The sequence below is a fragment of the Pinus tabuliformis genome, chromosome X, assembly GCF_031772625.1.
Source record: "Pinus tabuliformis cultivar Carrire ecotype Pingquan chromosome X, CPIR1, whole genome shotgun sequence".
NCBI classification, from domain to species: domain Eukaryota; kingdom Viridiplantae; phylum Streptophyta; class Pinopsida; order Pinales; family Pinaceae; genus Pinus; species Pinus tabuliformis.
Genome location: NC_142308.1, coordinates 688,197,451 through 688,223,244, shown reverse-complemented (window position 1 = coordinate 688,223,244; position 25,794 = coordinate 688,197,451). Strand labels below are relative to the sequence as shown.

The window sequence follows — 25,794 nt, the reverse complement described above, 5'->3', positions numbered from 1 at the left end:
AACTTTGACCAAAGTCGTGCCACCCATCGTTCCTAAACCAATGATAAAGTCGCCAAAGGGAGTAGTACACAAATCGACATTTAATCCTCGTGAAAAAATAACACAGGATTATAATATAATAGAGGACCTCGCCCAATCGTCGTCCGCTATGTCGACACTTGAGGTAGCGCAAAATTGCACCTCCCAAGAGCAAGCTTTATTATCAGCCATAGGTGGGATTGGCCCAATGGATTCCAATCTTGTGGCTTTTGATCATAAAGGATATGACCCTAAGTTACCAGCTCAACTAGCTTTCCTTATTCAAGTGAAAGCCCTCAACAAGACTGTTCATCGAACAATTATTGATGAGGGGGCATCTACATGTCTTATGTCGATGAGTTGCTGGAAAAATTTAGGCTCACCACCCTTGTCGAAATCGTCAACGACATTAAAAGCATTTGATGGACGATCATACACTCCATACGGGATTTTAAGTAACTTGCAAGTTGAACTGGGGGGCAAAACAGTAGAAGTCGATGTTGAAGTAATCGATGGAAACCTCGATTACAACATCCTACTAGGAAGGCCCTGGATATATGCCATGGCCGCAGTTGTGTCGACCTACTTCAGGAAGATTGCATTTCCCTTTCAAGGAGGAACTACAGTCGTCGACCAACAAACTTTCCTCCCCGACAGTTCACAAGTTACGGGAAGCGCTCCAATGATCCATGAAAGCGATCGTTCGCTTCAAAATATTGGAGTAGGTCTCCTAAAAGACCCTGCCTTGATGGGTACTTTTGCCCTACCGCCGGCGAGTAATCTGGCGGAAGTAGCCACAGTGGAAACCTACAATGTGAAATCTTCTATATCTAACGGATTCGGAAGATTCCTAAACATTTTGTCAGCATGGATCATCGCCCTAATGGAAATACTGTAAATACATGGGCTCCGAGGACGGTTCTTATCTCGTGTCAACCTCGTTAAAAAATGAAACAAGGAGTCACGAGGATAGTTCTTTTACTATGTCAACCTCATTAAAAAAATGAAACAAATCCCCTTTTCAAAATTCAAAGGTAAACCTTCATTCCAACCACCAAGTTGAATGCAATGAAGCTTGGGGGGCACCCTCCTTTGACATGCATTATTATGATGCTGGGGGCATGCAAAATAAACGAGCAGTTTTGGCAAAGTTCATGCTCGTTAAAAAATAAACGTAAGCATGTGAGCAGGCTTCCTCCAGAGTTCAAGCTCATTCAGAAAAAATGAACCGGTAAATAACCATTTGAGACCGTAAATTCATCAGCCATAAAAGCCTTGGTCGTGTTTGTGCACCGTCACCTCCACTTTTCATTTGGCCGATCATTCACATCCACTCGATTGTTTACCTATTTTGAGGAACAGCTGCGAAGAGTGATCCCACCTAGCCATCCTTGTAATACTGCCGTGATTGGAAAATTCCAACCCGTACCTGGAATCTGCTGCTATCCCTGTTTATCACTCGTTCCTCAAAATACGAGTCTTCTTTGAGCTCTTTTCACTGACTCGTAAAATATGAAAAGTTTGCCGAGTTTTGGCCTTCCAGCTCGTTAAAAGGACTGGAAGAGCTATCCCTCCTCTAGATTTTAATCTTTTTGGACCTGAGGGATTATTGCACAAAAAGATCGAGCGCTTGTCTAGTTCGGCTCGATAAAGATATCGAACATTCATCCCTTTTGTATTGTTTTATACTTTTTCGGACTTAAGGGATTAGATGACGAAAAAGGACCCCTGGAGTCTACTTTATGTACACTTTTCAGACTCTCTAAAAATGAAAAGGACCGAGTTGTCTTTGTCGCTGGGCTCGTTAAAAATATTAGATAGCGACAAACTTGTCTGTGGACGAGAACGAGTTTCCCTATCGCTAGGCTCGTTAAAAAATAGCGATGGGCTTGCCCGAAGGGCAGGTTATAGAACAAGCATATGTTATCCTCCTCAAGCTTGACAAAAATAAAGAGGTACTGGTCAGAAATGACTGGGGAAAATTGGGAAGAACCTCAAAGCTTAATGGTAGCAAGTCGCTCTTGAACATGACACTTTTGCCTCCGTAAATATCGGGTTGGGTTATTATCATTCACCGGTCCCTTCACCATGGTCTCGCCATACCATCCAAATGGGGTAATGCTACCGATCCATCACATCAGTGTCGAGATATGTTCAAGAGATGTCATTCAGAAAGTATCAACCGGGTCCCATCCACTACCATACATCATCTTTCATCCTTCCATGACCGCCACCCTGGATCATATTTCACAGATCGTTTTCACCATCATCACTAGTTCCGTTCCGTGTCACTGATGTGGGATTCATTAAGGCCCTCCTTTGACGGATCGCTTCTTGTCGACATCAGCTCACTATCCAAGAAGTTGATCTAGGAACACCCCCTCAGTACTTTGAAGCTTGCATGCCTCAATGGCAAGTTTCTCACTTCCGGCGATAGGTATACATTAATGACCTTCGACCGGGAGACTTTGCGTGGTGTTCGACGTCAGATCCTATATTCACGCCACGTGAATTGTGCTGCAGTACCTTGAGGGTCATCATCATTATCGGTGATTCCTCTCGCGCCTGTTAACAGTTTACATTATTGACTGGTAATCAAGCGATGTCTTTCCATGTTCGACTCCAAGAAATTCTCACATGGATCGACTTGTACTTAGTGTGAAGATCGGAAGTTTGAAGACCCCGGATCTAGTTTCATCCATCCGGGCTGCGATATATATTCAGGAGATAAAAACATAGACATGTGCAGCAGATGATCATCCTACTAAAAGGATGATAATTAAAAGCAGAGAATTATCAGTCTACTATCAGACGATCGTCTGTTTATGTACAGCAAATGTATTTATAAAGCTGAGCATGGGAAATGCCCGCATCAGCTAGATCATGAAAAGAAAGTATGAAAAGATAATGTATTGTATTGTATTTTGTTACAGGTCACCTCCCGGCGATTGAATGAACTTCGGATCCTCCTAATAAAGCATTTCACCCGATAAACGACCTCATACTTTAGGGGGCAACTGTTATAGACATTTTTGTGCCTTATAGCATAGAGCATGAAATGTCAATAATCTAAGGGATCCAAAGTCCCTAAACAAGTTGTTCTTACCCTTAGAGGAACAAGGTCAGAAAACCACAGCACTGCAAGTCAGTTCTCCACTGAAAAACACTCAAAAACAGGTCAGTTTTGGATCATTGCAGCTGCTCCACTAGGCATCTGCGCTGCATAGCAGGTACAACAAAGGCTACCTGTGTTGCATAGCAAGTAGAACAAAGGCTACCTGCGTTGGGCGTACTTGGACATGTGGAGAAATCTTTTTCTCAAAGTGCCAGTGCCCAGGAAGCTTCTAAAAAGACACTTGATGATAAGATTCGCCTAATGATGAGTTAAGAGCTTCTAAAACTCCAAGTGGAAGACAGAAACTCCAAGTGAAGAACTGAAGAACAACTGGAGTTGAAGAGGACAACAAGTCACACATCAAGCTGACTTATCTTCACTCCAAAACTCTATATAAGGATCTCATCCCATGGGATCTAGGAGGCCGGAATTTAGTGCAAAGAATTGCTGTTGGTTTACAGTTGTGAGCATTGGGTGATTGCTTGAGGGAGGTGAAGAAGAGATTTCTCTCCGCCGGGAAGGTGATGCTGGATTGGACCTCTCATGGTTGTATCACCGCCTGAACCTTACTTCCATATATTAATAAAGCTTTTGAGGTTCTTCTATTCGCATGTGTTTCAATGGTGTATTGTCTTACTTGCGTCTTTGATTTATGCTAATCCTTGAATCGATTATGAATGCATGCTTCTTGTAGTTTCCTTTCTTTGTCTTGTTTGCAGGATCTCGTGTAGCTGGGCCCGTGAAAAGACTTGGAGCTGGGAGCAAGCGGCAATCAAAGGAGATTGGATCGACCATTTGCGCAAGACATTGGTAAGTGGATCTCTTACTTTTATCTCTTGCATGTCATAAAGAAGAAACTTTAGATAGCTTTGCTTTCAGCTGTTGCTAAGGAACTGTCACCCTTAGAGTGGGTTAGGGTCATTCCGAGTTGGATACTTTCCCCCACAACATGTATGAAATAACATAGAGGATAGAGTACACAATGTAGTCGCAAGGCAATTTGTGACTAAGGCCGAGAGGCCTTAGCCTGTAATTGAGAGATGTATATAATGGAAATATGTGTGTTATTTGTATTTGTGTGTCTGTGTATTTATATATATGTTCTTATTGTAAGTTAATAAATATGCGTATGTGAGTGTAAAGGACGAAGTTCTATGAACTTCACCTTCGATAAAGTACGACAGAGATAGATGTGTGCATAATGTGAATTCCATCAATAAGAAAAAGAGAGATTCGTTGGATAGAGAACATATCAACAGAGGAGAAGTGTTCAATCGAAACTGGAGTCGATTGAACAGCACAACGAAAACCATCGGATCGGGCAGATCAACAAATATTAAGTGCTAACACTTTATTAAGCCGAGTTCCTTTAAGGGTTTGATTTAAGCACGTGGGTGGTATTCGGCCAATGGTAAGTAGTTTCTCGCGCAGCCTAAAGGTGGGAAGCTATATTTTTGAATTCTATGCGATTAACCTTCGCAGTTGACACGTAGCACTAGAAAACAACTTTTCTCATGTGCTTTCGGAATATTAATCGTCGTGATAGTTGGAGCACGAGATCACATGACAGCCGTTGGATGGAGCGGGGTCACATTGACGGTGGAGATCGTCTGACCTAATTGGCGAGCGAACGACACGACAACCATTTGATGGAAGAAGATACATGGTGATTGTGTGGAAACTTGCAAGCAAGTTATCTCAGCTAGCGGACCCGATAAACTCATTAAAAATAGTTTACAGTTCCGAGTGATCAGACCGTTCGTTGGATGGTGATCAGATGCATATCGCTTCTGAATGTGCGTGAAGGCTAACATTTGAAACAGATGCGATAAATTTTTATACAACAAGATTAAAACGTCATTGAGTTCCAGCCATCGAGACCGACGGTGATTGGTCGGGTTTTGTTATCAAGTCCGCTGACTTGAAGGCTTCTAATGAATACGTGGGCCCATAACCCACAGGTCCACGCATGAAATTTGTAAAGATGCAGCTTTGTTGTGTCAAAGCAGCTGAGATGTCATCATTTTTGGTATGAGAGCAAGAAAAGGTTTCCTGTGAGAAAGAAGATTTTGCATAAAAAAGAAGAAGGTGCAAATATGTTGAAGATTGGTAAGTGCATGGTATTTGTGCAAAGTAATAGCAGAAGAAGGTGAGAAGATTGCAGCAACCTAGAGCCAGGAATTCTCAAATGGTTCCAAAGAAGAGAGAGCCAAAGAGATGCTGGAAGACTAAAGCTTAGAGGAGAGAAGCTTGGTGAGGTATCATGTAGCAAGGAGGACTTGTTACTACAGAGGTCTTGTTGTAGCTCACAAAAATATCATAAAGGAAATTCCACAGAGGATGTGGGTAGAATTGCTAAGTGATGGAGGAAGCATATGACTAGGAGGTCATAAATTTTTGTGCCTTGGGAGTCTGATGCAAGAGCATCTGAGCACCCTTATTCAAAATTGAAATTTTGAGCTATGAAAAGGGAAACGTGGACTATCATTGCAAACTGTGGCAAATTTTGTTTAAACAAAGCTAAATTGATGGAATTTATAAGGCTTGATTTAATGTAATTATCTGCCATGTATGCATATAGAGAGATTTAGGGGATTTGATTGAGCGATTGTAGGAGGAAATCATGGATCCTAGATGATCCATGCCTTTTGTAATTTCTTATATAAGAGAGTCTGTGTTTTATGAAATAACATAGAGGATAGAGTACACAATGTATTCGCAGGGCAATTTGTCACTAAGGCCGAGAGGCCTTAGCCTATAATCAAGATTTGTATATAATGGAAATATGTGTGTTATCTATATTTTGTGTGTCTGTGCCTTTATATATATGTTCTTACTGTAACTTAATAAATATGCGTATGTGAGTGTAAAGGACGAAGTTCTATGAACTTCGCCTTTGAAAAAGTACAACAGAGATAGATGTGTGCATAATGTGAATTCCATCAATAAGAAAAAGAGAGAGTCGTTGGATAGAGAATAGATCAACGAAGGAGAAGTGTTCAATCGAAAATAGAGTCGATTGAACAGCACAGCGGAAACCGTCGAATCGTCTAGATCGATAGATATTAAGCGCTAACCCTTTATTAAGACGAGTTCCTTTAAGGGCTTGATTTAAGCATGTGGGTAGTATTCGGCCAGTGGTAAGCAGTTTCTAATGCAGCCTAAAGGTGGGAAGCATTATTTTTGAATTCTACGCCATTAACCTTAGCGGTTGACACATAGCACTGGAAAACAACTTTTCTCGCGTGCTTTCAGAATATTAATCATCATGCTAGTTGGAGGGCGATATCGCGCGACAACCATTGGATGGAGCGGGGTCACATCGACGATGGAGATCGTCCGACCTAATTGGAGAGCGGACAATGCAACAATCGTCTGATGGAAGAAGATCCACAGTGATCGCATGGAAACTTGCAAGCAAGTTATCTCGGCTAGCGAACCCGATGAACTCATTAAAAAGAGTTTATAGTTCCGAGTGATCAGATCGTTCGTTGGATGGTGATCGGATGCATATCACTTCCGAATGTGCGTGAAGGCTAAAATTTGAAATGGACGCAATAAAGTTTTATACAACGAGATTAAATCCTCGTTGAGTTCCGGCCATCAAGAACTGTTAGCCCTGAGGTGCAGTGCTGCTATTTTAATGGAAATGTCCCCTATTTTAGCTATGACGATCTACGTCTCCTCTTGCTCCACTTTGGCCATAATCCGGACTTAAAAAATTATACACCCACGCTCATAAAATTGGCGGCTCCACTCTCGGTTCATCTCCTTTCCGCTGCGCTCTCATTTCTCCGATCTCCGATCATATCAATCTCTGCTGTCCATTTCATTCGTCGATCCAACGGCTATCGCGCATCGCTTAATCACCCATCGACGTATTGCAATTTCATCGTACTGTACGCCAACCCTTCACCTCTGCGATTAACAATATGATCCTGTCCATTGATCATATCAATCCAATGGATCTTGTGCACTCTCTCATATATTCTTCCTTGGCTCGATCTCCGCTGCCTGACCAACAACCCGACTGTCGATCCACACCATCCAACGGCCCTGTACCCCACTTCCCACCAGTCACCCGGGGAGGAAATTTATTGGCTTTTCAGTGTTTTTGACAATCAAACAGTTGAACTTAAATAACAAAACGCATGGCCGAAAGGGGAAAAAGCAACAGCATGATGCAACCGAACCAACAATAATGATCATGGAACGTGCTGGCACGAGTGAACCACCTGACAACGAAGCGAAATTACCAGCATTTGATTACCGTGTTTGTTAGAAACAGAGCTCTCTGAGCTCATGTTGTCTAGTTACGGCATTAAGTAGTTAGAAGGCATAGAAGATATATTAAGACATCTTGAGCCTCAGAGAGTTCGAGAGTATTGTAAAAAGCCTATAAATGGCTGAAAGTTCGAAGGAAGAGGGGTTCAACTTTTGGACACTGTGGATATTCTATTCCTCCCATCGTCTCATCTTCATTCCAGTAATACAAGATTCTTTTGTTGTTACATGTTCAATCGCCATCTTCTCCTTTGTTCTAAGCTTGCACTTGAATGGGTTATTCATGTTTTCATCTGTGTCAAATGCCACATAGCTTTCGTCTTATCTCTACATTGATAAATTAGATTCGTAAGCTTCATTTACTTTCTGTAACTAGCCATTCATATGTGTTTATGTATGTATCTGCTGGTACAGTCAGGATTCTCCATCTATTCATTGAATCTATAAACTATTGAGAATTAGTGGTCGAAATCCTTGTGAAGCTAAGGGTGTTCATGCATGTCTTGAGTGAAAATAGAGTTGAAACAATCATATGACTTGATCCAAACCCCAATCCATTCCAATAGTTCAGAGAATGAAATTGAAGATTTATATGTTTCCAGGAATCTCCAAGCTACAACCTAGGAGAGTTTCCTGGAGTGCTAACATAATTGGCATCATTGTTTTGGAGAGGATACTAAAGCTCAGCTTCCCTAGGAGATGACACATATCCATCTTTGATGATAGACAAATTCTGGACACTATTTGGGTTGTAGTCATCTATCTGGCGACTCTACTGGAGGACAAACCTCTTGGCGACTCCACTCCATAGTTCTGGCTCAGTTTGTGAGGCATAATCGGGGAAATCCTTAGATGCCACGAGCTGACCCAATACCTGACCCTGAAAAAAATAATCAAATAAAGAAAGGCATTGCAAAAAGGAGCATCAGGTTCAGGTAGCTCTAAACATTATTCTATATCTCTTCAAGAAAATCCTGTAATAGAACAAATATGTGTTGAGAGTATAGCATCTAATACTAGCAGTGAAGGAAAAATCTCAAAGATTCATAGAGCTCCTTATTCTCATAGAAAATTTTAGGGTCGCCCTTTGGCGAAATTAAGGGTTTTTAAATTTTTAGTGGGCGAATATTTTGTATCATAGTACATTTTTACAAATCACCTCAAATAGCCCACCTTATTTTAAGGGAGAGGGTAAAAAAGGTAAATTTAGCCCTTGAAATTAGGAGTTACAACCTTCCATTCGCCCATTTTCAAGAATAGGTTTTATTTAAGTGAATCCATTCGCCCATTTTCAAGAATAGGTTTTATTTAAGTGAATCCTATGGGCCAAAGGCCCAAATACCATATTTATAAAAGAGGTATGGTAAATTAATAAAAATATAAATAAATGAGAGGTATGGTAAATAAATAAATCATTTTTTATATTTACTCCATAAGTCACCTTATATACATGCAAGGGTGTAAACAAATAAAAATATAAGTAAAGTGGAGGTATGGTAAATAAATAAAACGTCTTTTTATACTTACTCAAAAGGTATGGTAAATAAATAAAAATATAAATAAACTAGACGCATGGTAAATAAATAAAACCTCTTTTTATATTTAGTCCATAACCCTCGTTCTATTTATGAAGGCTCAAGAAAGAGGTTTTATTTAAGTGAATCCTATGGGCCAAATACCATATTTGTAAAAGAGGTATGGTAAATTAATAAAAATATAAATAAACGAGAGGTATGGTAAACAAATAAAACATTTTTTTATATTTACTCCATAAGTCACCTTATATTTACGAACACTCAAAAAATGCGTTATATTTAGGTGAAACCTATGGGAAAAATACTATGGGACAAATACCATGGACTAGATTGTTATTAATACCATGCAAAAAAACATTATTAACCCTAATATTAGTATTAATAAAAATAAAAATGGCACATGGTATTGACCCATGGTATTCACCAAAATGGCACATGGTATTGACCCATGGTATTCACCTGGAATGTAGCCTATTTAAATGGGGGAATTAAACCAGCATAGATCCATCTTTACTCCCCCGAGAGGTATCAAATATCGTGATATGCAAACTAGCATAGAGTGAAAAAATATTTGATCCGATCAAGAGTAAAAATGGATGTTGTAATTTAATGTATGTTAGACATTTTAGCTTGGTTAAAATAAAAAATAAAATAAAAATCAACTATTAATTTTATTAATTTTTATAAATTACTAATAGTAATTTTTAAGCTCCAGCTTTATGATAACCCATGGTATTGACCCATGGTAATACCATGGTATTCATGTGAGCATAGACTATTTAAAGGGGAAATTCTATCATCTTAGATCCATCTTAATTCTGGGTCTACCAAGTGCTCAGAGGGATAAATAGATTTCATCCCCTAAGAGTGGTAGATGTGGAGTTAAGATGGATATAGGTTGGTTTTTATGATAATGAATATATTAAATAGACTTAGGATTTTATATTGTAAAAACATCTTAAGGTGAATGGTTAAAGCATAGACATTGGACAAGTATATTTGTATACTTCTGTTTTAAACTGAAACAAATCTAGGGCTAAAAGGAATGGATTGATTGCACTAGTCATCATTCTATAACTTTCCAACATATGCTGGAGTAAACAGATTGTGATTTCGGTAATTTTTCTAATTGCAAACAGGAACATACTTGTGTATTGGCAGGGTGGTTACGAGAGGTCCCTAGAAGTGATGAATTTGAATTTTTCTTGGTTTTATATATAGTATTAGGTTTTTTCTCATGCTTTCTGTGAATGGCACGGTTGAATTTTATCCTACACCCACTAGGTTATCGATATGTAATTTCGGTAATTTTGATTTCAAAAGATATTTTAAAGAAATGCAATGATTTCATTTGTGTATTCAATAAACACAAGATTTTATAATTGAGTAAAATATTTGCCATGCCTGGTGAGAGATTCGCCAAAAAATTATATATACATATCATATTATTGATAAAATCGCCTTCCATTTTTCCTATATACCATGGAGATTCGCCCATTTATTATACATGTAAATTTGGGGGGGTTCTTAAAATTTTCCCTGCTTATTCTTTAGGTTCTTCTTTCGTTGTAAGCCCAAAGGAAGCCTCTCCTCCTATCCATCATACTCCTTTAGTCCTATCAGTCACTCCTCAACCCTCTGTCATTCAGACTTCCAATATCCTTATAGCCACCATAGCTATGGCAAGTCCACAAGGACCTACCAAAATGGAAAGAATCATAGCTGCTAGGTATGGACCTCTAGTACTGCCCACTCCTTTGAATTTCGCGCCTATTGGAGAATATCAGAAGTATATGCCTAAGTTCACTAGGACTGAAGGTGTTACAGCTGAGGAACATCTTGAATCATTCTATAGCTATGCTGATAACCTGGACATTAGTGAAGCTGATGTATGGATGAGAGTCTTTGTCCAAAGTCTAGATGGAGAGGCTAGAAAATGGTTCAGAGAACTGACCCCAAGGTCTATAGCAGATATTGAGGCTTTAGATGATGCATTCCTAAAGCATTGGGGGGATAAGAAGGATCTACTCTACTACCACACCGAGTTTGGGAACTTAAAGAGGGAAAATGGTGAGTTGTTGTCTGAATTTAATAAGAGGTTTAACCACATGTACAGCAAGATACTAGCTGATGTAAAACCCACCACCACCTCTACTAAACTCACCTATGCCAGTGCCTTTGATTCTAAATTTTGTCTACTGTTGAGGGAGAGATGATGTGCTACCTTTGCTAATGCAAGATACAACCTTGGAAGTAGAATCAAACATCATGGCTGCAGAGAAGCTCAAGGGGAATGTTGATAGAAGGACACAGAGGGGCGAATCTTCATCATCTTCAGATCCCAAGATAGATAAAATGACCAAGATGATAGAGTCATTAGCCTCTAAAATCTCAAAATTAAAGGTTGAGTAGCACCCTAGGAAAGGAAGATTTCCTAATACCTTTGCTCCTAGAAATCCAAATCCATATAGAAGAGCTAATGAGCAGTTGCAGATTCTGCAAAGAAGAAAAGATGCCAATGAAGACCAAAGGGTGAAGATCACTTTCCAGAATGTAGTCATGGAAGAAGAGCAGTTTGAAGATGATGATGAGATCCATTGTCTGGAAGACAAAGGCTGTGCCTCCTTTTTGACCTCAGCTGCCTATGGAAAGTCATTATTCAATGACCAGATCAGCCAAGAGTGGGATGGTGGAGCTGTTCTGCAAACTGATGATCAACACAGATATGATCTAAGGTCGAAGATGAATAATGCCAAGGAAACTCATGTTCATAGAGTTGATGTCCCTGCAATATAGCAAGCTAATAAGCAGAAACAACCGCCAGTTGATCCCATCATCCTCAAAGCTCCAGCTCACGAGGTAAGAGGCCTTGACAAGTCTCCTTCTCCTTTCAGTTTTGAAACAAAAATTCAAAAGCTAAGCATACCTATACCTCTGATTGAACTAGTGAAGAATGAGTCCTTCAAGAGATCTACCCTCAAGGCCCTTGAGCCTAAAGCCATCCAAGCCTCCATTGACTATGTAAATCTGCAAGATGACAAACCAGCTGTTGTTCTCAGCCCAATGATTGAAAATTGTGAGGACAACTCCCTATCATTCTATGTTTGTTTGACTATTCATGACAAAATCCTTCACAATTGCCTTCTGGACACAAGAGCCAGCCATAATCTAATGCCCAAGGCTGTCATGGATGAGTTGGGTCTTAACATTACCAAGTCTTATCATGACTTGTTTTCTTTTGACTCTAGAAAAGTGAAATGTTTGGGGTTAATCAAAGACCTAGCCATCACCTTGTCTCAGCTGCCCATGAAGAGCATGATGATGGATATTGTGGTAGCAAATGTACCCCCCAAGTTTGGCATGTTTCTTTCCAGAGGTTGGATCAAGAGATTAGGTGGAACATTGCAAAATGATCTGTCCTATGCTATTGTCCCAATTTTTGGAGGTGAGAGTAGGAGATTATACAGAGAAGCTCAGTTGGCTTATATCATCAGTGATGAAAGGAATCCCACTAATCATCCCATCTATGTTGTCGACACTGATTTTGGAGCCTGTATTCTTTAGATTGAAGAATCCCAGTTGGCCTCCATGTAGCTTAGGAAACTGGTTTTCCAGATCACAGAGGAAGAAGGCCCACAAATTTGGGACATGTTCTTTGATGGAGCTTGCTCTAAGGAAGCTACAGGGGCAGGTGTAGTCCTTGTGTCCCCCAAACAAGAATGCATTCATTTATCTTTCAAGTTAACTTTTCATATCACAAATAACATAACAGAGTACGAAGCCTTGATATTGGGCTTAAACGCTACTAAATAAATGGGCATCAAAGGTCTGAAGGTGTTTGGAGATGCAAACCTTATCATTCAGCAGGTCAACAAAACTTTCCAAGCAAAGCGTACAAGGCTGAAAGCATACAAAGATGAGGTATGGAAGCTCAAGGGTTCTTTTAATAGTTTTAGCATTTCTTACATCCCTTGAATGAAGAACCAGCTTGTTGATTCCCTTACTGTGTCTGCTAGCATGTTTATTCCTCCTTTGCCTCCTAAATTGACTTATGAAGTTCAAGTGAAATATAGACCATCTATGCCTGACAATGTCAAATACTAGAAATTTTTTGAAGATGATAATGAAATTAATAGGTTTTTACAAGTCATTGATGAATTTTCTGAAATACACATTGACCAAGAAAACGAAACCATTGAAGAATGCAACCAGTCCAAGCTAAAGGACGAGACTGGTCAGGGTAGCATTGTTCAGCTGCCTAGTAACCATATACTCAAAGGATTGGTGCCCCTAGAGAAGTTGTTTGATCATAATGATGTACCTTATAAGTTTGCCAAAAAATAAAATGAGCCTGCAGTTCATAGACATAATGTAGGGAGTTCAGCCCATCCAAAGTACATAAATTTGTCCACTCACTTGTTTTCTACCCAAAGTTCCGAGTATTGCACCCTGATGAAACAATTTGTTGATATTTTTGCTTGGGAGTGCAGTGATCTCAAGACCTATGGCACCAACATCATTTAGCATAAGATTCCACTGGAGAAGAACACCATCCGTTTTAAGCAGAAATTAAGACCTATCAACCCTCTCTTATTGCCTTTGATTGAAAAGAAAATCAAGAAGTTGTTGGATGCCAAGATCATAGTTCCCCTAAGGTATTCAAAGTGGATAGCTAACCGTGTGGTAGTAAGAAATAAGAATGGAGAAATCAGGCTTTGTGTTGACTTCAGGAATCTGAACAAATGCTCTAGAAAAGACAACTACCCCCTGCCTAAGATGGAACACTTACTGCAAAAAGTTTCAGGGGCTAGAGTCATGTCTTTCTTAGATGGATTTTCAGGTTACAATTAGATTATTATACATCCAGAAGATCAGGAAAAGACCACCTTCACTACTCCTTGGGGCACTTTCATGTACTCCAAGATGCCTTTTGGGCTGATGAATGTTGGGGCTACTTTTCAGAGGGCTATGGACATAGCCTTCGTGGGAGAGAAGGACAAGTTTGTCCTTATTTACCTTGATGACATAACAGTCTTTTCCAGCAGTCACAAGGACCATTTGCAGCATTTGAAGAAGGTGTTTCTAAAGTGTAGACGTTTTGGAATTTCTGTGAACCCAAAGAAGTCACAGTTTTCTCTAGAAGAAGGAAAACTTCTGGGACATATTGTTTCTGTTGAAGGTGTGAAGATTGATCTAGCAAGAGTTCAAGCAATGCATACATTGTCCATCCCAAGGTCAAAAATGGACATTCAATCTTTCCTGGGTAAGATTAACTTTGTCAAGAGGTTTATTCCAAACTTTGCAGAGGTAGTGAAGCACATCACTTCCATGTTGAAGAAAGGATGAGAAATAAAATGGACAGATGGTGCAAGAAGCTCTTTTGAAGCCATCAAACAAGCTATCATGGAAGCTCCCACTCTAATTAGTCCAGATTATACCAGGGAGTTTTATATCTTCTCTTTTGCCTCTTATGATACACTTGCAGTAGTTCTATTGCAGAAAAATGATGAAGGTATAAAGCACCCTGTGGCCTTTTTTAGCGAAACTTTGAGGGAGGTTGAACTAAGGTATGACCTTATTGAAAAACAAGCTTATGCTCTCATAAAATCTTTAAAGACATTCAGAATTTATATCATGCATTCCAAAGTGGTTGCGTATGTACCTTCGGCCTCAATAAAAGATTTCCTAACTCAGCCAGATATTGATGGAAAGAGAGCTAAATGGATTGCAAAATTCATAGATTTCAACTTAGAGGTGGAGCCCACGAAGCTTGTCAAAGGCCAGGGCTTGGCTAAGCTTATGGCTGAGGAAAATTGCAGTTTGTTAGACACCAATTGCATAGGTTCAAATTTAGGTGGTGAGCGGACAAAGGAAGGAGTAGAAGAGCAAGAGCAGAATCAGTCTTTGGCTAAAATTATAGCCACTTGTGAATGGTATTCCAATGTAGTTCATTTTTTGCAGAAGCTAAAAGTCCCTCCAGGGCATAGCTCAATTCAAGCCCGAGCCATTAAGCTCAGATTATCCAAATTCTGCATTACTAAAAACCTACTTTATTGGAAAGACCCATCAGGGATCCTCTTGAGATGTCTAGACAAAGGACAATCTATGGAAGTCATGCACCAGTTCCATTCTAGCATCTATGGAGGGAATCATTATTGGAAAACCACAGCCCACGAGATCTTGAGAGATGGGTATTATTGACCTACTATGTTCTCTGATGTGTTTTCTTTTGTGAATTCTTGTGACAAATGTCAGAAGTTTGCAGGAAGAAAATAGCTAAAATATCTTCCCTCGAAGTCGGTACATGCCAATGGCCCCTTCCAGCAGTGGGGCTTGGACTTCATAGGTGAGATCAATCCACATTCCAGTGGCCATCACAAATGGATCTTGGTAGCCACTGATTATTTCACCAAATGGATTGAGACTATACCCACTAAAAATGCTAATCATCAGGTTATCATAAAGTTCTTGAATGAGAATATTTTCACTATATTTGGTTGCCCAACCAAACTAGTCAATGATAATGCAGTAGCTTCCAGGGCAGAATAATTGGTGGACATGTGTGAATCCATGGGCATTCAATTGGTGCATTCTACCTCATATTATCCTCAAGGCAATGCCCTGGCAGAATCATCTAAAAAGAGTCTTGTAAGGATAATCAAAAAACTGCTGGAAGACAACAAAAAGAACTGGGATTCCAAGTTGAAGTTTGCACTATGGGCTGACAGAGTTACCAACAAGAAGTCCATAGGAAATTCTCCATTTAAGTTGGTTTATGGCACTGATGTTATTTTTCATATCCACCTGATTCTCCCTATGGCCAAGTTCTTGCAAGAAGAACAAGATGAAGAGAATGACATGGCGAGGAGAATGAGTAACTTGGTTGAATTACAACAGATCAGAGAACAACTAGTTGAGAAGTCAAGAATTCATCAGAAGAAGATCAAAGAAACCTTTGATAGAAAGGCAAAAATGGACAGTTTTCAGGTTGGTTACTGGGTTCTCAAATGGGATGCATTGAAGGAAAAGAATGGCAACCATGGTAAATTTGATGCCTTATGGACGGGACCGTTTGTCATTGCTCAAGTTCAGATGAACAATACTTTCATTCTGCATAACTTGGAGGGGGAAGGTGTTTACTTTACTTCATATGAGGCTTTAAGGCCTTAATATTGTAATAGGTTTTTTCAGTTTTTGTTTTCTATGCAAATAAACTCCATGCCCAATGGAACACTTGGAGATAAGTTTGTTTTGGTTGTTACTGGAAAGGTAGTAGTCTACAGTTCTTGAAACCTCATAGGGAGGCTTTCATCCTCAGAAGGATCCAGCATTAGCCCTGAGGTGCAGTGCTACAATTTTAACATAAATGTCCCTTGTTGTAGCTTCGAAGGTCCACATCTCCTCTTGCTCCGCTTTGGCCATAAGGCAGACTTAAAAAAAATATACATCCACGCTCATAAAATCGGTCGATCCACTCTCGATTCATCTCCTTTCCACTACGCTCTCATTTCTTCGATCTCCGATCAGATCGATCTCCTCTCCGATCAGATCGATCTCCACCATCCATTTCATTCGCCGATCCAACGACTATCATGCATCGCTTAATCGCCCATCTGCGTATCGCAATTTCATCGCACTGTCTGCCAACCCTTCACCTCTGCGATTAGCGATATGATCATGTCCATTGATCATATTGATCTGACGGCTCTTGCGTACTCTCTTATCTATTCTTCCTTGGCTCGATCTCTGCCGCTTGAGCAACAGACCAACCGTCGATCCACACCATCCAACGGCCCCATACCCCACTTCCCACCAGTCACCTGGGGAGGAAATTTGTTGGCTTTGTCAATGTTTTTGACAGTCGGACAATTGAACTGAAATAACAGAACGCATGGCCGAAAGGGAAAAAAAACAACAACACGATGTAGCCGAACCAATAGTAATGATCATGGAATGCGCTGGCACGAGTGAACCACCTGACAACACGGTGAAATTGCCAGCATTTGATTACCGTATTTGTTAAAAACAGAGTTCTCTGAGCTCATGTTGTCTAGTTACAACATTAAGTAGTTAGAAGACACAGGGGATAGATTAAGACATCTCAAGCCTTAGAGAGTTCGAGAGTGTTGTAAAAAGCATATAAATGGCTGAACATTTGAAGGAAGAGGGGTTCAACTTTTGGAGACTATGGATACTCTATTCCTCCCAGTGTCTCATCTTCATTCCAGTAATACAAGATTCTTTTGCTATTACATGTTCAATCGCCATCTTCTCCTCTATTCTAAGCTTGCACTTGAATGGGTTATTCATGTTTTCTTCTGTGTCGAATGCCAGATAACTATCATCTTATCTTTGCGTTCATGAATTAGATTTGTAAGCTTCATTTACTTTCTGTAACTAGCCATTCATATGTGTTTATGTATGTATCTGCTGGTACAGTCAGGATTCTCCATCTATTCATTGAATCTATAAACTATTGAGCATTAGTGGTCAAAAGCCTTGTCAAGCTGAGGGTGTTCATGCATGTCTTGAGTGAAAACAGAGTTGAAACGGTCATCTGAATTGATCCAAACCCCAATCCATTCCAATAGTTCAGAGAATGATATTGACGAATTATATGTTTCCAGGCATCTCCGAGCTACAACCTAGGAGAGTTTCCTGGAGTGCTAACAAGACCGACGGTGATTGGTCGGGTTTTGTTATGAATTCCACTGATTTGAAGGATTTCGATGAATATGTGGGTCCATAACCCAAAGGTTCACGCATGAAATTTGTAAAGATACAGCTTTTCTATGTCAAAGCAGCTGAGCTGTCATCATTTTTGGTGTCAGAGCAGGAAAAGGTTTCCTATGAGAAAGAAGATTTTGCGTACAAAAGAAGAAGGTGCAAATATGTTGAAGATTGGTAAGCGTATGGTCTTTATATTTTTGTGCTACGAAAGAAGGTGAGAAGATTGCAGCAACCTAGAGCTAGGAGTGATCAAATGGTTCCAAATAAGAGAGAACTAGAGAGATGCCGAAATACTAAGCTCAAAGGAGAGAATCTTGGTGAGGTATCGTGTAGCAGGGAGGACTTGTTACTGCAGAGGTTTTGTTGCAACTCATAGAAAGATCATAAAGGAAATTCCACAGAGGATGTGGGTATAATTGCTAAGGGATGGAGGAAGCATATGACTAGGAGGTCATAAATTTTTGTGCCTTGGGAGTCTAATGCAGGAGCATCTGACCACCCTTAATCAAAATTGAAATTTTGAGCTGTGAAAAGGGAAACGTGGACAATCATTGCAAACCGAGGCAAATTCTTTTTAAATAGAACTAAATTGATGGAATTGATAAGGCTTGATTTAATGTAATTATTTGCCATATATGCGTATAGAGAGATTTAAGGGATTTGATTGAGCGATTGTAGGATGAAATCGTGGATCCTAGATGATCCACGCCTTTTGTAATTTCTTATATAAAAGAGTCTGTGTTGTATAAAATAACATAGAGGATGAAGTACACAAAGTAGTCGCAGGGAAATTTGTGACTAACGTCGAAAGGTTGTAGCCTATAATCGAGATCTGTATATAATGGAAATATGTGTGTTATCTGTATTTTGTGTATTTGTGTCTTTATATATATGTTCTTACTATAAGTTAATAAATATGTGTATGTGAGTGTAAAGGATGAAGTTCTATTAACTTCGCCTTCGAAAAAGTACGGCAGAGATAGATGTGTGCGCAATGTGAATTCCATCAATAAGAAAAAGAGAGAGTCGTTGGATAGAGAACAAATCAACGGAGGAGAAGTGTTCAATCGAAACTGGAGTCAATTGAACAGCACAGTAGAAACCTTCGGATCAGCCAGATCGACGAATATTAAGCATTAACCCTTTATTAAGCCGAGTTCCTTTAAGGGTTTGATTTAAGCACGTGGGTGGTATTCGGCCAGTGGTAAGCAGTTTCTCGCGCGGCCTAAAGGTGGGAAGTTGTATTTCTGAATTCTACACGATTAACCTTGGCGGTTGACATGTAGCACTGGAAAACAACTTTTCTTACGTGCTTTCGGAATATTAATTATCATGCTAGTTGGAGCGCGAGATTGCTCGATAGCCATTAGAGGGAGCGAGGTCACATCGACGATGGAGATCATCCGACCTAATTGACGAGTGAATGACGCGACAACAGTGCGATGGAAGAAGATCCACGGTGATCCCACGGAAACTTGCAAGCAAGTTATCTTGCCTAACGGACCCGATAAACTTATTAAAAGGATTTTACAGTTCCGAGTGATTAGACCGTTCGTTGGATGGTGATCGGACGCATATCGCTTCCAAATATGCGAGAAGGCTAACATTTGAAACGTAGGCGATAAAGTTTTATACAACGAGATTAAAACCTCGTTGATTTCCATCCATCGAGACCGACGGTGATTGGTCGGGTTTTATTATGAAGTTCGCTGATTTGAAGGATTCCGATTAATACGTGGACCCATAACCCACAGGTCCAAGCATGAAACTTGTAAAGATGCAGCTTTGTTGTGTCAAAGCAACTTAGCTGTCATTAGAGTCCTGACACCTTTAATATCAATTTAGAGTAAAAGGAAGTGAGTGAAAAAAAGCAAGTGAAATGTAATATTTTATTGTTATTATAATAAAAAGATACTAATCCCTTGCCTTCCCCAAATGAGATTTTCCACATAAATATTGTGTCCAATATATAAATTAATCAAGCCATAAGAGAGTATTAACAAAGTGAAGAGACAAAAAACACACACATTGTCTTAATACAAGAAGCCCAAGCCATTTCATCTAATTTAATGAATAGCCCATCACGTTGATTTCCCTCCCTCCTTCAAGAATTATAGTACGTTGTTTTCTTCAAGGTGGCTTGGATTAGTAGCATTTACAATTAAGTTGGATATGATAGTGGATTGTTGCAGCCACATAGTTAGTGTAATGAATTCTTGATATCTCTTAGGTATCAACTTGGATTTGGCTTTGGGCAGCTTATCTCAAGCACTCCATAAAAACAACTTCTGAAACCATAAAATAGATCAATATCCTAAGCACTTCATATTTTCTTGACCTAAATTTTCTCCACATGAGAACAAGTTCTATAGGTTTATGATCATACAAGTTTAGCATCTATTTTTTTAGCATATAGCACAATAAAAAGGTACCCATGTTGAAATGTGGCAACACGAATATTCCAATTTAAGTTGTCCTTGAATTAAATTGTGAATTAAAATCGAATTAAGTCTTAACAGTTAATTGGAAATAATTAATTAATTAGTTAGAGAAATTCAAGTTAGAAGCCTTTCTGATGTCACGCAATAGTTATCCCTTAAATTAAGGAGATAAGATTAAGTTATATTTGAGTTGTAATTAGTTAACTCAGTTTACTGAGTTAAGTCCAATTAAATTAGTTCCAAACTGTTTGAGGAACTAATAGAGAGTTGACAATGAGTTGATGCATGCATGCACTCAACTAGTGCTACTCCAGTTAAATAAAGATTCCCTCATTGGAAACTCATGCATGTCTATTCTGAGAAATACCCAATTGAGATTAAAGTTAAGGACAGTGTACTATCAGTTGCATGTGTTTTCTTATAAATAAAACTCGTGCATGCAGTCAAGGAATCATTCCTTGAGGATTGCGCAGTTCTGATAGTGTGTGAGAGAGGTCATCCACTTGGTGAGGTGAAGATCATCCACTAGGAACAGTGCAAGCAAATAGGAGCTTGGAGGGCAGAGAGGAAAGCTCAAGAGCAGCCAAGATTTCGTGTGAGCATCTGTGAGGATTGTACTAAGATCTGGCTGGCTGTGAGAGCTAAGGCTTTTTATAATTCCTATGTATTTCCACCTTGTATGATAATACATATAGTGGGGTTTTTAGCTAAGGCTTTCCCCAAAGTATTATCATGTGTATTGTGCATTGATTCTTCTTCTTCTAGTTATATGTGTTCAGCTCAATCTTTAATCTTCCACCAATTGATAGTAGAAGTAGGTTATAGTATTCTGCTTTGATTTATATTGCATTATCGGGTTAACCTACATTCAAATTTTCTACATGGTCTCAGAGAAATATTTGTAGAGAATTTCTACACGGTATCGGAGCTGTGAACAGTATACTGAGAAGAGAATTTTGTAGAAATTTTGAATAATTTAACACATATTCACAGAGATTATCCTGATCATACAATTATAAGCGGAACATGTATAATACATAATCTCCTCTACGTTGATCATCAATTTACAGAAGCAGAAACATTCACAGGCGCACATAGAAGCATCAATCAAACTCATAAACACAGTATGTATCCCGGGGAAAGCATCTCGCTAAAAACCCCACACTATCTGTATATTATATTGATTGAATCATGTAACAATACAAAGCATAATACTTCTCACAAGTATCTCCACCTGTTACACACAATACAGCTCAGATTTGATCTCCAAATCTCTTCCACTGCTTGCCTGCCTCCACTGCTCGAGAACTGATGAGAATTGCTTCCCAAACTCGATTTTCACCTGCAAAATAGTCACTCACTCTTTGTGGACGTGAGCAAAGGCTAAAATGCGGGCCAAATACGTGAGCAAACTCATTGGCATACTCAATCCTTTGATTGTGCAAGATCTGGTGCACAACTATAGTCACAACTGATAGCAATCTGATTCTCTACCACCTGTCCCTGTTGAACTGAACATGCACTGACATGCAACTGAGTTAACTGATGTATTCTTTAGTTGTATTATGAGTTAATAATTAGTTTAACAACTCATCATTAGTCTATCTGCAGTTAGACTAACTACAACCAGTTTAACTAAGTTAAACTGAACACAACTCCATCAACTGTACCTCCAGTCCACTAAACTCAACTCACTTGAGTTCTAACTGAAGTCATGCATGCAACAACTCAACTGACTCATAAGAAAAACGAATTTCCTTCTGACAGCTGCATGTGCCACTTCCGTAGCTCAAACTGAAGTGCTCCAAGAGAATAAGATTAAGTTTATAGTCCAAAAATTATTGTGAGATAATAATATTTGACTTTTCTATTTTTGACAGCCAGTCTAAAAATAGACTTGATCACTCACACTGTGATCACTCACACTTTCATCAAAAATAGAAGTCCATCTATTTTCCCAACTTGATCAATCATCCATAAACATAGACATGATCCATATGTCTAAAAATAGACATAGTCTAAAAATAGACTTGCGCCAAAAATAGCATGCGGGCCCACTTAGTGAAGGCGACTCTTTTCACTAAGCTCCATCATCTTGTTGCAATCTCAACACTCCCTCTCGACAAGATATGGATTATCAGCAACCCCTATCCTGCCTCGGTGGTACTCGAATTTGCTCCTGGTGAGAGCCTTCGTCAGAATATCAGCATCCTGATCCTCCGTTGGAATGTACGAAAGTAACATGATCCTCCGCTGCACACAATCTCTGATATGATGGTACCTGATGTCAATATGTTTAGATCTATCATGAAATACAGGATTAGCCGAGAGTTTAATGCAACTCTGGTTATCACAGTAAATCACAGTAGGATCCAAATGAGAACCGAACAAACCAACCAGGATCTTCCTCATCCATATAGCCTCGCATGCAGCCAAACTTGCTGCCATATACTCGGCCTCCGCTGAACTGAGTGCCACAGATATCTGCTTCCTGCTGTACCAAGAAACTGCTGTCGATTCGATACTGAAGACCCCTCCTGATGTGCTCTTCCTGTCCGTTGGGCTCCCTGCCCAATCTGCATCCGTGAAGCCACATAGCTTCACCTCATCCTCCTGTCTGTACCACAAACCATATCCCGATGTGCCTCTCAAGTAGCGCAATACATGCTTGCCCGCCTTCCAGAAGAGCTTGGTAGGCTTAACCATAGCTTGTGAAAGCTGGTTAACTGCATAGCATATATCAGGTCGTGTATTGACCAAATACATCAGCGACCCCACCAACTGTCGATAAACAGTGGCATCCACTTCTTCTCCCGAAGTGGCATCCTCCTTCCTCCAACCTCCAGGAAGAGGAGTATCAACAGGCTTGCAACCATGCATGTTGAACTTCTCCAGTATCTCCCGAGCATACTTGCCCTGAGAAACAAACAGTCCACCACTGCGCTGCCATATTTCCAATCCTAGGAAATAGTGAAGGAGGCCCAAATCCTTCATCTCAAACTCTGTAGCAAGATCCTTCTTGCATGACAGTATCAACAGCTCATCACCCGTTAGAATCAAATCATCAACATACAGTACAATGATAAGCAACTTACCCTCCACCACAATCTGGTATAGGTTCGGATCCGCCTCGCTCTTGGAGAATCCAAGTCCTGTGAAATAGCTGTCTATCCGTGTGTACCAAGCACGTGGTGCTTGCTTCAACCCATACAACGCTCTCTTGAGCCTGCACACATGCGACTCGCTGCTGAAGACTTCAAAGCCTTCGGGTTGCTCAATGTACACCTCCTCCTCAATGACTCCGTTGAGGAACGCAGTCTTCACATCCATCTGATGAATGTGCCATCCCATCTGCGCTGAGAGAGCAAGAATCGTCCGTATGGAAGAATACCTTGCGACAGGTGCAAAGGTCTCCTCATAATCGATCCCCTCAATCTGTGAAAAGCCTCGGGCAACAAATCTTGCCTTGTACTTCTCCACACTCCCGTCAGCTGCCTGCTTAACTTTGTAGATCCATCTCGAACCCACCACTGATTTCCCTTCCGGTCTAGGAACAATCTCCCATGCACTGTTTCTGACAATAGAATCATACTCTTCCACCATGGCGTCTACCCATGCGGGATCCTCCACAGCTTCCTTGAAAGAGGATGGCTCATTCACAACACACTTGCTCATAAGAGCCATGTATCCAGTGTACCGATCAGGTGACTGTCTCTGCCTGCGTTGGGCTGTAGGTGGTCCTACAACTTTCTCTGCATCTTGAGCCAGTCGCTCAGCTTCTGTCAAGCGCTTTCGCCCTCTGATGGTTGGCGCTGCATGAGTGGTCTCTTCCACTCCATGAACCTCGTCCTGTGGCTGATCCACGTCCTGAAGCTCATCCTTAGGAACTAATAGCTCCTCATCTGCATGCAAGTGTAGCTCCCTCTCAAGCGAACACTTCATGGCTTTCTCCTCCTGAAATTTTATATCCCGTCGCACAACAGTTTTACCACTGTCTGGCAAATACACACGATAGTTGTGGGGCGTATCAGTGTACCCCACAAATATCCCAACCTCTGCAGTCGGCTCCAACTTCTTTCTGGCATCCTTCGTCACATGCATGTAAACGTTAGCACCAAAAATCCTCAAATGAGAAAGATCAGGCTTCTTACCAGAATAAGCCTCCTCGGGTGTACTCATGCCAAGTATCCTATGAGGACAACGGTTCTGCACATAAACTGCTGTATTGCATGCTTCCGCCCACAAGTGAAGGGGTAGGCCCTGATCATGCAACATTGCCCGTGCAGCACCCACAATTGTTCTGTTCTTCCGCTCAGCTACCCCGTTCTGCTGTGGGTTATGGGGAGCTATGAGCTCTCTACGAATCCCTTCTGCCTTGCAGAAATCCTTGAACTCGTCCGAGATGTATTCACCACCATTATCGCTCCTAAGAGCCTTCACCTTCTTCCCCGACTCCTTCTCGACCAGTGCTTTGAATTCACAGAACTTTGAATATGTCTCGCTCTTCTTCTGCATGAAGAAGATCCAGCACTTACGAGAGAAATCATCAACAAAAATCACATAATACCTGTGTTTTGCTGTCGAAGCAACTGAGAAAGGTCCACACACGTCTGTGTGAATTCTCTCAAGGATCGTCGTGGCGCGACTATCCTTCTCGTGAAAGGTGGCTTTCACAAACTTCCCCAAAGTACACCCCTTGCATTGATCTGACTGCGCAAGTGTGCCTTTAGGAAGCCCTGTAGTGATCTGCTGCAGTATCTTCAAGGCTCCATGGTGAAGGTGACCCAATCTCCTGTGCCACAACTCGCCATCATCCCGGCTCACCAATCCTTCTGCCTTGCCTGCCATTGCTGCGCATCCATCTACATGCAACTGATAAAGGTTCCTCACTCGAACCCCTATCTTCCGGGTCTCACCAGTTGTCTTGCTGCGCAGGAAGGCCTTTCCCTCGCTGAAAACAACATCATACCCCTTATCTTCTAACATCGCCACTGAGATGAGATTCTTCTTCAATCCTGGAACATGCATGACTTCCTTCAATACAAAGGGTTTACCAGACTCCCTCTCAAAGGAAATGGTACCGATACCGGTCGCACTGTATCTACCATCATCGCCCATCTCGATGTGCACTCCAAGATCTTTGTCCTCCAGATCAGAGAACAAATCTCTATCTCCCGTCATGTGAAAAGACGCACCACTGTCCAAGAACCACACTGATCCCATCACACTTGAAACCAAGCATGCGATCAATGAAAAATCAAGCTCAAACTGAGAAGCTAAGGCCTCTCCCCCTGCAGATCCAGCAGCTTGCTTGTTCTTCTTCTTCTGCGGACAATTTGTGGCATAGTGTCCATGCTGGTGACAGTGAAAACATTTCACCTTGGACATATCCTGCTTCTTGCCTTTCGCACCGGAATGAGAAGCTTTCTCGTTCTTCCCCTTCTTTGCTTGGCAGCCAAAGCACAATTCTCTTCATCAGATACCTTTGATGAAGATCCATTCTCACCTTTATTGTTACTGAGTTTATCCTTGAGCGCCAGGTCGCTCTTGCTTTGGAATAACATTTGCAATTCGTTGAAAGACATTTTCAACAACACTGCTGCAAATTCGAATTCCACCAGCAACCAACTCAACTGCTTCCGATCAACCCTCGCTTGATATCCTGTAAAAA

General features: G+C 40.6%; 1 pseudogene; it reads left to right on the top strand.

Annotated features, from left to right (window-relative positions):
- Positions 1–25,794, top strand: part of LOC149141842 (protein CLAVATA3 INSENSITIVE RECEPTOR KINASE 6-like) — a 100,734-nt pseudogene that overhangs the window by 49,252 nt on the left and 25,688 nt on the right.